Genomic DNA, 15809 nt, shown 5'->3' with positions numbered 1-15809 from the left:
GGGCTATATCTGTTCCTGGTTCTAAATTTCTTGAATGGGGCATGTTTATTTAAGATGGTTAGGAAGGCATTTAAAAAAAATATCCAGGCATCCTCTACTGACGGGATGAGATCAATATCCTTCCAGGATACCCCGGCCAGGTCGATTAGAAAGGCCTGCTCGCAGAAGTGTTTCAGGGAGCGTTTTACAGTGATGAGTGGAGGTTGTTTGACCGCTGACCCATTACAGATGCAGGCAATGAGGCAGTGATCGCTGAGATCTTGGTTGAAGACAGCAGAGGTGTATTTAGAGGGGAAGTTGGTTAGGATGATATCTATGAGGGTGCCCGTGTTTAAGGCTTTGGGGAGGTACCTGGTAGGTTCATTGATAATTTGTGTGAGATTGAGGGCATCAAGTTTAGATTGTAGGATGGCTGGGGTGTTAAGCATGTTCCAGTTTAGGTCACCTAGCAGCACGAACTCTGAAGATAGATGGGGGGCAATCAGTTCACATATGGTGTCCAGAGCACAGCTGGGGGCAGAGGGTGGTCTATAGCAGGTGGCAACGGTGAGAGACTTGTTTTTAGAGAGGTGGATTTTTAAAAGTAGAAGTTCAAATTGTTTGGGTACAGACCTGGATAGTAGGACAGAACTCTGCAGGCTATCTTTGCAGTAGATTGCAACACCGCCCCCTTTGGCAGTTCTATCTTGTCTGAAAATGTTGTAGTTTGGAATTAAAATTTCTGAATTTTTGGTGGTCTTCCTAAGCCAGGATTCAGACACAGCTAGAACATCCGGGTTGGCTGAGTATGCTAAAGCAGTGAATAGAACAAACTTAGGGAGGAGGCTTCTAATGTTAACATGCATGAAACCAAGGCTATTACGGTCACAGAAGTCATCAAAAGAGAGCGCCTGGGGAATAGGAGTGGAGCTAGGCACTGCAGGGCCTGGATTCACCTCTACATCGCCAGAGGAACATAGGAGGAGTAGAATAAGGGTACGGCTAAAAGCTATGAGAATTGGTCGTCTAGAACGTCTGGAACATAGAGTAAAAGGAGGTTTCTGGGGGCGATAAAATAGCATCAAGGTATAATGTACAGACAAATGTATGGTAGGATGTGAATACAGTGGAGGTAAACCTAGGTATTGAGTGATGAAGAGAGAGATATTGTCTCTAGAAACATCATTGAAACCAGGAGATGTCATTGCATGTGTGGGTGGTGGAACTAATAGGTTGGATAAGGTATAGTGAGCAGGACTAGAGGCTCTACAGTGAAATAAGCCAATAAACACTAACCAGAACAGCAATGGACAAGACATATTGACATTAAGGAGAGGCATGCTTAGTCGAGTGATCAAAAGGGTCCGGTGAGTGGAGAGGTTGGTTGGTGATTTAGACAGCTAGCCAGGCCATCGGTAGCAAGCTAGCATAGGATGGAGGTCTGTTGTTAGCCACCTCTTGCGTTCTGTCAGTAGATTAGTGGGGTTCCGTGTGGTAGAGGGGATTAATCCAAATCACACAACAACAAAAATAAAAACAATAGATATAGTTATAGATGCCCAAGAAGAAAACATAATAATAATAAAAATAAATAAATTGTCCGATTGTCTATTCAGATAGCAGCCGGTAAGATAGCTAACGGTTAGCAGGCCGCAGATGGGCGTTCAGGTAACGTCGCGACGGAGGAGCCAGCCGGATCTCCTTCTGGTAGATAACGTCGGCAGTCCAGTTATGAAGGCCCGGTGGGGCTCCGCGTAGGCAGTAGAACGGGTCCGGATAGGTGACTGCAGCCCAGGAGTGATTGATGGAACTCAGGAGTGATTGACGGAGCTGGCTAGCTCCGGAATAATTGATGTTTGCTCCGGAATCGACGAAGGCCGATAGTCACACGGATAGCAGCTAGCTAGCTGTGAGATCCGGGTATGAATGTCCAGAGAGCAGTCGAAATCCAGGGACATGGAGAGAAATTGGTCCGGTATGTTCCGTTCCGTTCCGAGCCGCGCTGTGCCGTACAGAACTGGCGATAGATTTTCGAGCTAAAGGATAGCTGATGACCACAAACCGTGGTTAGCTGAATACTAACGATTTGCCAGTAAAGGAGCTAACTAGCTTCTGGATTAGCTTCTGGCTAGTTTCAGGCTAGCTTCTTGGAGGATTACAGATTTGACGTAAATAATACTTTTTATAAATATAAATTGGTGAGGCGGGTTGCAGGAGAGTGTTTTGAAGATGAGTTGATGGAAAATAAAAATGAAATGTATGTGAAAAAAAGTTGTAAATATATATATATACAGGACACGACAAGACGAGGACAAAAGACGTCTGAACTGCTATGCCACCTTGGAATGAGTATATATATATATATATATAAGCACAGTGGCTAGGATAAACTCCCAAGAAAGGACAGACCCTGGGAAGAAACATAGAGAGAATCCAGGTAGGTGGAGATTATAACAGAACATGGCCAAGATGCTCAAATGTTCATAGATGACCAGCACGGTCAAATAATAATAACAGTGGTTGTGGAGGGTGCAACAGGTCAGCACCTCAGGTGGACATTTCAGTTGGCTTTTCATAACCGATCATTCAGAGTATCTCTATCGCTCCTGCTGTCTCTAGAGAGTTGAAAACAGCAGGTCAGGTTCCATAGCCACAGGTAGAACAGTTGAAACTTGAGCAGCAGCACGGCCAGGTGGACTGGGGACAGCAAGGAGTCATCAGGCTAGGTAGTCCTGAGGTATGGTCCTAGGGCTCAGGTCCTCCGAGGGACGAAAGATAGAAAGAAAGAGAAAGAGAGAGAATTAGAGAGAGCATAATTAAATTCACACAGGACACCGGATAAGACAGGAGAAATGCTCCAGATATAACAGACTGACCCTAGCCCCCCCGAAACAAATGACTGCAGCATAATTACTGGAGGCTGAGACGGGAGGGGTCGGGAGGAAAAAACATGTCTGACATTCCGATCCTCAACACTGGGGCCCTTCAGGGGTGTGTACTTAGTCCCCTCTTGTACTCCCTGTTCACCTACGACTGCATGGCCAAACATGACTTCAACACCATCATTAAGTTTGCTGACGACACAACAGTGATAGGCCTGATCACCGACAATGATGAGACAGCCTATAGGGAGCCTATAGGGAGGAGGTCAGAGGCCTGGCCGTGTGGTGCCATGACAACAACCTCTCCCTCAATGTGAGCAAAACAAAGGAGCTGGTCGTGGACTCCAGGAGAAGGCGGTCCGAACAGGCCCACATTAACATCGATGGGGCTGTTTTGGAGCGGGTCGAGAGTTTTAAGTTCCTTGGTGTCCACATCACCAACGAACTATCATGGTCCAAACATACCAAGACAGTCATGAAGAGGGCACGACAAAACCTTTTCCCCCTCAGGAGACTGAAAAGATTTAGCATGGGTCCCCAGATCCTCAAAAAGTTCTACAGCTGCATCATCGAGAGCATCCTGACCGGTTGCATCACCGGCTGGTATGGCAACTGCTCAGCACCTGACCGTAAGGCGCTATAGAGGGTAGTGTGTACGGCCCTCCAACAGGATATTATCTGGCAGTGACTAGAGTCTAGATACTAGCAGAGTTATGTTGTCTCTCTGTCTTCATGGTACTATCTATATGTAGAAGTATTCTGCATTCATATGTCATCACTACTTCATTCAGTCAAATAATGAAATATTTTAAAATCATAGAATTATACATTTGCAGCATTGTGTAATGAAAGGAACATAGAAATATTAGAGTGTAAATGAACTGCCATGATAAAGTCTTTCAATCTTGGCCCCAGGGTCTTAAAACCATTTATGTTATCTGACCTATGGGAGAGTCTGTTGCTTAGTGAATAGCCAATCAGAGGCAGAGGTATTTGGAGAATCTTAATTCAGTAATAGTGCTGCAAACTGAACCGCATGAGTAGAAGAGATGCTGGGAGAAAAACTGAACCAAGAGAGATCTCTCTCTGCAGGGGGTATTATTAAGGCAGGGGGTATTATTCATTGTTGACAGGTTAGAGTTACAACATGGCCTGTTAGAGTTAAAAGGGTCTAATTATTTACGCCCTGAAAGTGACAGTATAGGAGAACCGGGGGCAGGATAGGAGAAGAGAAGAGGAGGGATGGAGGGGAATAGAGGAGAGTGAATGGATGAGCGGTGAAAACAGTCACCATATACCCAGAGGGATAAAGTCACTGATAGCCTGTTCAGCTGCTTTGTAGATAATGCATGTGCTATTGGGATCCCCTAATGTCCTGTTCTCTACCTCTTTATCTGGAGGAATGAACCAAATATAAAGAAACCAAACAAGATTTTGAAGCTTTTGATGAAGTGATTTATTAACATGTAGGGTGTTTGTCCAGCAACTCGAATGGAGAGAGCATAGAAGTGGCTGCTAGGACAGAGACACAGGATACAGTCTTCCACCAGTTATCCCAGATAAAGGAGAAAGTGGTTCTAAACTTTAAAATGCTTTGCTTTCTCCAGAGCAATTTTAGTTGGAGTATTATATTTACGCAGGCTTTGGATTCACACACATAAGTAGTGGAAGTAAGCAAGATAAACAATAGATGTGCATGACCACATCAGTATTAGAGACTTTAAATGGAGCAATATTCATTTCAGAAAAAAATGAAAACAATGCAGCAAGAAAACTAATGATGCTCAAACAGAAGGGGTACAAGCAAAGAGTCACTGACCACAACCAAAGTGAAACAGGTGAGGTTATAGGAGGGGCACTGAAAGACACTCATGTGGGTGTCCAATGAAAGTTAACTAGAAACAACTGGGACCTAAACAACACCCACCGTGAGAGGCAATTAAAGAAAAACGCACATCAAACTTATTTTTTTAAATTATATTTTTTGACCACTTTTTCTCCCCAAGTTCGTGGTATCCAATTGGTAGTTACAGTCTTGTCCCATCGCTTCAACTCCAGTATGGACTCGGGAGAAGCGAAGGTCGAGAGCCGTGCGTCTTCTGAAACACAACCCAGCCATGCCGCACTGCTTCTTGACACAATGCCTGCTTAACCCGGAGGCCAGCCGCACCAATGTGTCGGAGAAAAAACTGTACACCTGGCGACCATGTCAGCGTGTGCCCGGCCCTCCACAGGAGTCCATGGGGCACGATGGGACAAGAACATCCCGGCCGGCCAAATCCTCTCCTTACCTGGATGATGCTGGGCCATTTGTGCGCTGCCCCATGGGTCTCCCGGTCACGGCCGGCTGCGACAGAGCCTGTACTGGAACCTGGATCTCTAGTGGCACAGCTGCGATGCAGGGCCGTGGTGGCACAGCTGCGATGCAGGGCCTTAGTCGCACAGCTATCACTGACCACCGCGCCACTCGGGAGGCTCTAAACGGACACCAAAGTTGTGTGACCCATTTTCTATGTTTACTAAAATAAAAATTATACAATTCATTATTTTTTTCAACCTGAGACATTTTCATTGAGTGCACACTGTGCACCCCTCTACACATTTATTTTACATATGTGGTGTTCGGGTCCACTGGACCTGAGGATAATAAATGTGTGGAAAAGTGTGTGTGTAGGTGAAAACAAGCAAAAATGAAACCAAATGGTTTTCTGTGTGCGTTCACTCTGTCTCCCTGGGCCTGCTGTTTCAACATAGCACCAAGAACCTGCCTGTCTCCCTGCCTGTCTCATGCTTTTCTCACACTCTTTACCCTTTGTAGTATGTAAAACTACGCAATGTCTTGCGGAAACCTGCACAATGTTATTACAATACATTATTTTGATACATTGTTAAAAAAATGCAGCATTTGTCAGCACTCAAACTACTTCTGTATTTTTTAGTGTGTAAGGAGCATCTTTCACTTTGGAAGATGAAGAATTTTCAGAATATGAGGATCATGCCAATTCGGAATCTGACAGTGAGTTGGAAGAAGAGGATAAGATCAACCTTTGCCAGCCCCAGGACCAGCCTATCAGCAGCCAGCCACAGGACCAGACCGTCAGCAGCCAGCCCCAGGACCAGCCCGTCAGCAGCCAGCCACAGGACCAGCCAGTCAGCAACCAGCCCCAGGACCAGCCCACCAGCAGCCAGGCCCAGGACCAGCCCCAGGACAAGCCGACCAGCAGCCAGCCCCAGGACCAGCCTGTCAGCAGCCAGCCACAGGACCAGCCCATCAGCAACCAGCCCCAGGACCAGCCCGTCAGCAGCCAGCCACAGGACCAGCCAGTCAGCAACCAGCCCCAGGACCAGCCGACCAGCAGCCAGCCCCAGGACCAGCCCATCAGCAGCCAGCCACAGGACCAGCCCGTCAGCAGCCAGCCCCATGACCAGCCCGTCAGCAGCCATCCACAGGACCAGCCAGTCAGCAACCAGCCCCAGGACCAGCCCACCAGCAGCCAGCCCCAGGACCAGCCCGTCAGCAGCCAGCCCCAGGACCAGCCCCAGGACCAGCCCATCAGCAGCCAGTCCCAGGGCCAGCCCGTCAGCAGCCAGCCCCAGGACCAGCCCATCAGCAGGCAGCCCCAGGACCAGCCCCAGGACTAGCCCATCAGCAGCCAGCCCCAGGACCAGCCTGTCAGCAGCCAGCCCCAGGACCAGCCCCAGGACCAGCCCGTCAGCAACCAGCCCCAGGACCAGCCCGTCAGCAGCCAGCCACAGGACCAGCCCGCAAGCAGCCAGAAACCAGTACCAGCCCGTCAGCAACCATTCCCAGGACCAGCCCATCAGCAGCCAGCCACAGGACCAGCCCAACAGCAATTAGCTCTTCAGCAGCCTGCAGGATGAGAAATATGGATGTCAAGAAATTGTGAAATGTAATGCTCTTCTTGCCCAAAGAATGAGCCTCCCCGCATGGCTGCCAATGTGATAAGAATGCAACCAGGGCAGACGTGGATGGCGGTTACTCATGTGCAGGACAAAAATGATTCTTTTGAACTGTTTATCTCAGACACCATCCAGAAAATAATTATTTTCTCATTTGGAGGGAAGGCATGTTTTTTGGGGTTCTTATCCTTGCTGATGTTTTCAGGTCCAATGGGGAATCCACAGAATCCCTGTGGAATGCAGAAACTGGCAGAGAACTTTTCCATGAAACAATGTCTCTGGATGATGTCCACATTATTTCCAAGATTATCCGCTTTGATAACGAGACACCAGTCCAGCTCGGCAGCATAGAGACAAACTGGCTGCAATCAGGTCAGTGTGGGACAAACCGCAGAGGTGTACCGCAGAGGCGAAGAGGTGTTTCAAGGTCTCAAATGCAATAAGGGCAGTGTCGGTGCATTGGAGGGTATGGGTTTATCGACTGGTGACAGCTGAGAGAGGAGCAGTTGTGCTGCTGAATGAACCGGCGATACTAGTTGGAGAATCCTAGAAAACGTTGTAGTTCCTTTAAGGTAGTAGATTTGGGCCAGTTCATCATGGCCGTGACTTTGCCTTTGTCCATGTTGTCCCCTTCTGGTGTCTTGGCCATGTTCAGTCATTATCTCCACCCGGCACAGCCAGACGAGGACTGGCCATCCCTCAGAGTCTTGTTCCTCTCTAGGTTTCTTCCTAGGTTCTGGCCTTTCTAGTGAGTTTTTCCTAGCCACCATGCTTCTACACTTGCATCGCTTGCTGTTTGGGGTTTTAGGCTGGGTTTCTGTACAGCACTTTGTGACATCAGCTGATATAAGAAGGGCTTTATAAAGACATTTGATAGATTGATTTTCATGTACCTCCGGTGTCTCTCAGCAGCCATGAGAGTGGCACGGCCGAGTTGCATGGGTTTGGGGCTATTGGACCGTGGTGGACAAGAGAAGGTTGTGGAAGACTCGCAGGCCATGGGTGACTGTATAGGTCTGCGGTCCACCAGTAGGTTGCAAATGGATATGTACATCCGGATGTATTGGTTTAGGTCCGTTAAATCTCCTCTGCAGTCAAGTTCGGTCTGTGACTCACGATTTAAGACCGCTCCGGTAGACTGTAAGGAGAGATGGTTCACTCCATCCACTGCTGGCAGCCATGGTGCGGAATTCAGTGGTGGAGCGACGTCCCTGTCGCAGCTCACATAACAGGTCCCCGGTGTGAAGACCTGAAACTTAATGGTCGAACACCTTGAAGAGGGGGTGGAAACGTGATTCAGAGGACAGATCAGATCTTTGAGCAGCCCACAGGGCTGTGACCCAATCCAGAGTTTTGCCTGTGAGTAAGGAGATGACGAAGTCCACCCTGTCTTTGTCAGAGGTGAAGTCAGTGGGGTGATGGTCTATGTACAGATTGCATGAGAAATCCTTGACAATTCCCTGTGGAGCCATTGTATTTATTAGGCATGGATATAGGTGAGATGAACGAGAGGAGTCTGTGGCACCTGATATCAGTGAAGCAGGAATGGACTGATGAAGGAGGTCGCATCGATTCATTCCTCCTGTCGGGCCAGATGTAGCTGCAGCTCTGCTGAATCCATCTGTCATTTTTGGTGAGTTATTCTGTAATGGACATGAGGGGAGGCAGAGAGCTGGTTTCAAGTGCAGGGCACAGGAGGAGGAGGCAGGCAGCTGGGTCCAGGGGCAGGCAGAAGGTCATACACAGGGGGTCCAAAAGGGCAACAGTACAGGCAGGGAAAAGGCTAGTAATGTAGTCCAGGAGATCAGGCAATAGGTAGATAACAGGAAATCCAATAGGCTAAAGTACAGGCACGGAATAGGCAAAAGGCATTAGTGAGGCAGTCAAAAAATATCATACACGTGAGGAGTAAATCACAGGACAAAACAGAGCTCTGAAAGATGTGTGTCACAAAACAAACACTACCTCACAGTGATGGGGTGCAAAGAACTGAACTAAATAGTGTAGGATGATGACATACAGGTGTATGAACGGGTGATCAGAATTCAGGTGATTGGGATCTGGAGAGTGAGCTGCTTTCAGGGGATCTACGTGTTTGAGGGTGTGAGTTGGAAGCAGACGTTACACACAGTACACATGCATCAAGTGCAAGAAATACATTTGCAACAAACACACAGTAAAACGCTGTCCCTCTTGTGGTGTGTAGACCAGCCTTAATTTGTGTTCATGAGGCTCATTGTTACGGATACAAGTATCCTGTGTGTATCCTGTATTTCTTTTCTCTCCTTCTCCCCTCAAAGGGATTCGTAACATAAGTGGGAGCTCATCCGGGATCTGTCTTTACTGACACCCATGCCGCTCATGCAGATTGTTGTAGTGGTATAGTTCAGTGTTGAGTGTCATAGCTGATGTAGCAATAGTGTTTTCTATTTTTGTTGGCTCTTGTGAAGTAGTTTAAAATGGCTACTTTTAATTTGAAATCCTTTTTGGATAACCCTTCGTGGAAGGTTTTTGATAGATGTCGTAGAGTTGACTTAATGAACCTCTAGTGACTCCCAAACCCGCATGCGGGAGCGTAATCATCGCCTGAAACTAATTAGCATAACGCAGCAGACATAAATATCCCTAGAAAATATTCCTATTCATGAAAATCAGAAATGAAATTTATTGAGACACAGCTTAGCCTTTTGTTAATCACCCTGTCATCTCAGATTTTCAAAATATGCTTTACAGCCAACGCTAGACAAGCATTTGTGTAAGTTTATCATAGCCTAGCATAGCATTATGCCTTGCTATCAGCAGGCAACCTTGTCATGGAAATCAGAAAAGCAATCAAATTAAATCTTTTACCTTTGATGAACTTCGGATGTTTTCACTCACAAGACTCCCAGGTAGATAGCTAAAGTTCATTTTTTCCCAAAATATTATTTTTGTAGGCGAAACAGCTCCTTTTGTTCTTCACGTTTGGCTGAGAAATCGCCCGGAAATTGCGGTCACCACAACGCCGAAAAATATTCCAAATTAGAATCTCTCTCGGAGCCACCATGTGACCACTTACGCAATGTGCTCGCTTACGGCTATTCTTCAACAGAAATGCGTAAAACTACGTCACAATGCTGTAGACACCTTGGGGAATACGTAGAAAGAGTAAGCTCGTTGATGGTACATTCACAGCCAAATAGGGAGTCATTGGAACGCAGCGCTTTCAAAACCTGGGGCACTTCCGGATTGGATTTTTCTCAGGCTTTCGCTTGCAACATCAGTTCTGTTTTACTCACAGACAATATCTTTACAGTTTTGGAAACGTTAGGTGTGAAAGGTGTGACCTTTATAATGGGTAACGATATTGCCGGAGGAAAGGTAGTACCCGTATTGGATAAAAGTGACCACTCTCTCTCTAATGAGCTGGCACAGAGTTATCCACATGTGTTCCCCGCTTGTGCTGTCACTCGTGCTCAGGCACGACAAGAGGGTGATGAGATAGATTTGTCGAACACTGTTCTGTTCAAAGAGGTTGATCAAGAGGCTGGGTTGTGTGCTATCTCTAGGAAACTGATTACCTCTGACAAACAACCCAGTAAAGAATTGAAGAATGTTGAACTTATTGCTGATGCAATACAGTTACCAGTCACTCGTGAGCAGCTGATTGCTAACCAAAAGTTTGATGACAAACTTGCTAAATGTTTTTCTAGTGTTGTCTCATTGGAAGATGTAAAGAAGAAGAATGTGGCTTACTTCATTGATGGTAATCTCCTCATGCATAAATGGACATCCCATGCCTTATGACTAACGTGACATGGTGTGATGAAAGAAACATACAGGAACTCAAATCCTTCTGTTCACCTGATTTAGAATTCCTCACAATCAAATGTAGACCGCATTATCTACCAAGAGAAATCTCTTCGATTATAATCACAGCCGTATATATCCCCCCCAAGCAGACACATCGATGGCTCTGAACGAACTTTATTTAACTCTCTGCAAATTTAACTCTCTGCAAATCTCTACGATTTATCCGGAGGCTGCATTCATTGTAGCTGGGGATTTTAACAAGGCTAATCTGAAAACAAGACTCCCTAAATTTTCAGCATATCAGCATATCGATTGCGCAACCAGGGGTGGAAAGACCTTGGATCATTGTTACTCTAACTTCCGCGATGCATATAAGGCCCTGCCCCGCCCCCCTTTCGGAAAAGCTGACCATGACTCCATTTTGTTGATCCCTGCCTACAGACAGAAACTAAAACAAGAGGCTCCCACGCTGAGGTCTGTCCAACGCTGGTCCGACCAAGCTGACTCCACACTCCAAGACTGCTTCCATCACGTGGACTGGGACATGTTTCGTATTGCGTCAGATAACAATATTGACGAATACGCTGATTCGGTGTGCGAGTTCATTAGAACGTGCGTTGAAGATGTCGTTCCCATAGCAACGATTAAAACTTTCCCTAACCAGAAACCGTGGATTGATGGCAGCATTCGTGTGAAACTGAAAGCACGAACCACTGCTTTTAATCAGGGCAAGGTGTCTGGTAACATGACTGAATACAAACAGTGCAGCTATTCCCTCCGCAAGGCTATCAAACAAGCTAAGCGTCAGTACAGAGACAAAGTAGAATCTCAATTCAACTGCTCAGACACAAGAGGCATGTGGCAGGGTCTACAGTCAATCACGGACTACAGGAAGAAACCCAGCCCAGTCACGGACCAGGATGTCTTGCTCCCAGGCAGACTAAATAACTTTTTTGCCCGCTTTGAGGACAATACAGTGCCACTGACACGGCCTGCAATGAAAACATGCGGTCTCTCCTTCACTGCAGCCGAGGTGAGTAAGACATTTAAACGTGTTAACCCTCGCAAGGCTGCAGGCCCAGACAGCATCCCCAGCCGCGCCCTCAGAGCATGCGCAGACCAGCTGGCCGGTGTGTTTACGGACATGTTCAATCAATCCCTAAACCAGTCTGCTGTTCCCACATGCTTCAAGAGGGCCACCATTGTTCCAGTTCCCAAGAAAGCTAAGGTAACTGAGCTAAACGACTACCGCCCCGTAGCACTCACATCCGTCATCATGAAGTGCTTTGAGAGACTAGTCAAGGACCATATCACCTACACCCTACATGACACCCTAGACCCACTCCAATTTGCTTACCGCCCAAATAGGTCCACAGACGATGCAATCTCAACCACACTGCACACTGCCCTAACCCATCTGGACAAGAGGAATACCTATGTGAGAATGCTGTTCATCGACAACAGCTCGGCATTCAACACCATAGTACCCTCCAAGCTCGTCATCAAGCTCGAGACCCTGGGTGCGTTCTGAGCCCTCTCCTGTACTCCCTGTTCACCCACGACTGCGTGGCCACGCACGCCTCCAACTCAATCATCAAGTTTGCGGACGACACAACAGTGGTAGGCTTGATTACCAACAACGACGAGACGGCCTACAGGGAGGAGGTGAGGGCCCTCGGAGTGTGGTGTCAGGAAAATAACCTCACACTCAACGTCAACAAAACTAAGGAGATGATTGTGGACTTCAGGAAACAGCAGAGGGAACACCCCCCCATCCACATCGATGGAACAGTAGTGGAGAGGGTAGCAAGTTTTAAGTTCCTCGGCATACACATCACAGACAAACTGAATTGGTCCACTCACACAGACAGCATCGTGAAGAAGGCGCAGTAGCGCCTCTTCAACCTCAGGAGGCTGAAGAAATGTGGCTTGTCACCAAAAGCCCTCACAAACTTCTACAGATGCACAATCGAGAGCATCCTGGCGGGCTGTATCACCGCCTGGTACGGCAACTGCTCCGCCCTCAACCGTAAGGCTCTCCAGAGGGTAGTGAGGTCTGCACAACGCATCACTGGGGGCAAACTACCTGCCCTCCAGGACACCTACACCACCCGATGTTACAGGAAGGCCATAAAGATCATCAAGGACATCAACCACCCGAGCCACTGCCTGTTCACCCCGCTATCATCCAGAAGGCGATGTCAGTACAGGTGCATCAAAGCTGGGACCGAGAGACTGAAAAACAGCTTCTATCTCAAGTTCACCAGACTGATAAACAGCCACCACTAACATTGAGTGGCTGCTGCCAACACACTGACAATGACACTGACTCAACTCCAGCCACTTTAATAATGGGAATTGATGGGAAATGATGTAAATATATAAACAATGCTACCTTATATAATGTTACTTACACTACATTATTCATCTCATATGCATATGTATATACTGTACTCTATATCATCGACTGCATCCTTATGTAATACATGTATCACTAGCCACTTTAACTATGCCACTTTGTTTACATACTCATCTCATATGTATATACTGTACTCGATATCAGCTACTGTATCTTGCCTATGCTGCTCTGTACCATCACTCATTCATATATCCTTATGTACATATTCTTTATCCCCTTACACTGTGTATAAAACAGTAGTTTTGGAATTGTTAGTTAGATTACTTGTTGGTTATTACTGCATTGTCGGAACTAGAAGCACAAGCATTTCACTACACTCGCATTAACATCTGCTAACCATGTGTATGTGACAAATAAAATTTGATTTGATTTGATTTTGACGCGTGTGGAGATTGGAATGCTGTTTACCAAATAGTGATTCCTACAGCCTTTCGACAAAATGTGTTATCCCTTGCTTATGATCACCAGTGGTCTGGTCATTTAGGAATCACAAAGACTTATGATCAGATCCTTCGACATTTCTTTTGGCCGGGTTTAAAACAAGATGTGGCTCAGTTCTGTCGGACATGCCACACCTGTCAGATAACAGGAAAACCAAATCAGGTTATTCCTCCCGCTCCTCTTTCTCCAATACCTGTCATAGGTGAACCATTCGAACATGTGGTGGTTGATTGTGTTGGACCGTTACCGAAGACAAAATCGAGTAACCAGTTTCTGTTAACGGTTATGTGTATGGCAACAAGATACCCTGAGCCATTCCAAATCAAATCAAATCAAATCAAATCAAATCAAATCAAATCAAATGTTATTTGTCACATACACATGGTTAGCAGATGTTAATGCGAGTGTAGCGAAATGCTTGTGCTTCTAGTTCCGACAATGCAGTAATAACGAGCAAGTAATCTAACTAACAATTCCAAAAAAAAAAACTACTGTCTTATACACAGTGTAAGGGGATAAAGAATATGTACATAAGGATATATGAATGAGTGATGGTACAGAGCAGCATAGGCAAGATACAGTAGATGATATCGAGTACAGTATATACATATGAGATAAGTATGTAAACCAAGTGGCATAGTTAAAGTGGCTAGTGATACATGTATTACATAAGGATGCAGTCGATGATATAGAGTACAGTATCAACGTATGCATATGAGATGAACAATGTAGGGTAAGTAACATTATATAAGGTAGCATTGTTTAAAGTGGCTAGTGATATATTTACATCATTTCCCATCAATTCCCATGATTAAAGTGGCTGGAGTAGAGTCAGTGTCATTGACAGTGTGTTGGCAGTAGCCACTCAATGTTAGTGGTGGCTGTTTAACAGTCTGATGGCCTTGAGATAGAAGCTGTTTTTCAGTCTCTCGGTCCCAGCTTTGATGCACCTGTACTGACCTCGCCTTCTGGATGACAGCGGGGTGAACAGGCAGTGGCTCGGGTGGTTGATGTCCTTGATGATCTTTATGGCCTTCCTGTAGCATCGGGTGGTGTAGGTGTCCTGGAGGGCAGGTAGTTTGCCCCCGGTGATGCGTTGTGCAGACCTCACTACCCTCTGGAGAGCCTTACGGTTGAGGGCGGTGCAGTTGCCATACCAGGCGGTGATACAGCCCGCCAGGATGCTCTCGATTGTGCATCTGTAGAAGTTTGTGAGTGCTTTTGGTGACAAGCCGAATTCCTTCAGCCTCCTGAGGTTGAAGAGGCGCTGCTGCGCCTTCCTCACGATGCTGTCTGTGTGAGTGGACCAATTCAGTTTGTCTGTGATGTGTATGCCGAGGAACTTAAAACTTGCTACCCTCTCCACTACTGTTCCATCGATGTGGATGGGGGTGTTCCCTCTGCTGTTTCCTGAAGTCCACAATCATCTCCTTAGTTTTGTTGACGTTGAGTGTGAGGTTATTTTCCTGACACCACACTCCGAGGGCCCTCACCTCCTCCCTGTAGGCCGTCTCGTCGTTGTTGGTAATCAAGCCTACCACTGTTGTGTCGTCCGCAAACTTGATGATTGAGTTGGAGGCGTGCATGGCCACGCAGTCGTGGGTGAACAGGGAGTACAGGAGGGGGCTCAGAACGCACCCTTGTGGGGCCCCAGTGTTGAGGATCAGCGGGGAGGAGATGTTGTTGCCTACCCTCACCACCTGGGGGCGGCCCGTCAGGAAGTCCAGTACCCAGTTGCACAGGGCGGGGTCGAGACCCAGGGTCTCGAGCTTGATGACGAGCTTGGAGGGTACTATGGTGTTGAATGCCGAGCTGTAGTCGATGAACAGCATTCTCACATAGGTATTCCTCTTGTCCAGATGGGTTAGGGCAGTGTGCAGTGTGGTTGAGATTGCATCGTCTGTGGACCTATTTGGGCGGTAAGCAAATTGGAGTGGGTCAAGGGTGTCAGGTAGGGTGGAGGTGATATGGTCCTTGACTAGTCTCTCAAAGCACTTCATGATGACGGATGTGAGTGCTACGGGGCGGTAGTCGTTTAGCTCAGTTACCTTAGCTTTCTTGGGAACAGGAACAATGGTGGCCCTCTTGAAGCATGTGGGAACAGCAGACTGGTATAGGGATTGGTTGAATATGTCCGTAAACACACCGGCCAGCTGGTCTGCGCATGCTCTGAGGGCGCGGCTGGGGATGCCGTCTGGGCCTGCAGCCTTGCGAGGGTTAACACGTTTAAATGTCTTACTCACTTCGGCTGCAGTGAAGGAGAGACCGCATGATTCCGTTGCAGGCCGTGTCAGTGGCACTGTATTGTCCTCAAAGCGGGCAAAAAAGTTATTTAGTCTGCCTGGGAGCAAGACATCCTGGTCCGTGACTGGGCT

Source organism: Oncorhynchus tshawytscha, linkage group LG09, assembly GCF_018296145.1.
Source record: "Oncorhynchus tshawytscha isolate Ot180627B linkage group LG09, Otsh_v2.0, whole genome shotgun sequence".
Taxonomy (NCBI): Eukaryota; Metazoa; Chordata; class Actinopteri; order Salmoniformes; family Salmonidae; genus Oncorhynchus; species Oncorhynchus tshawytscha.
Note: the sequence above shows the minus strand (reverse complement) of the source record.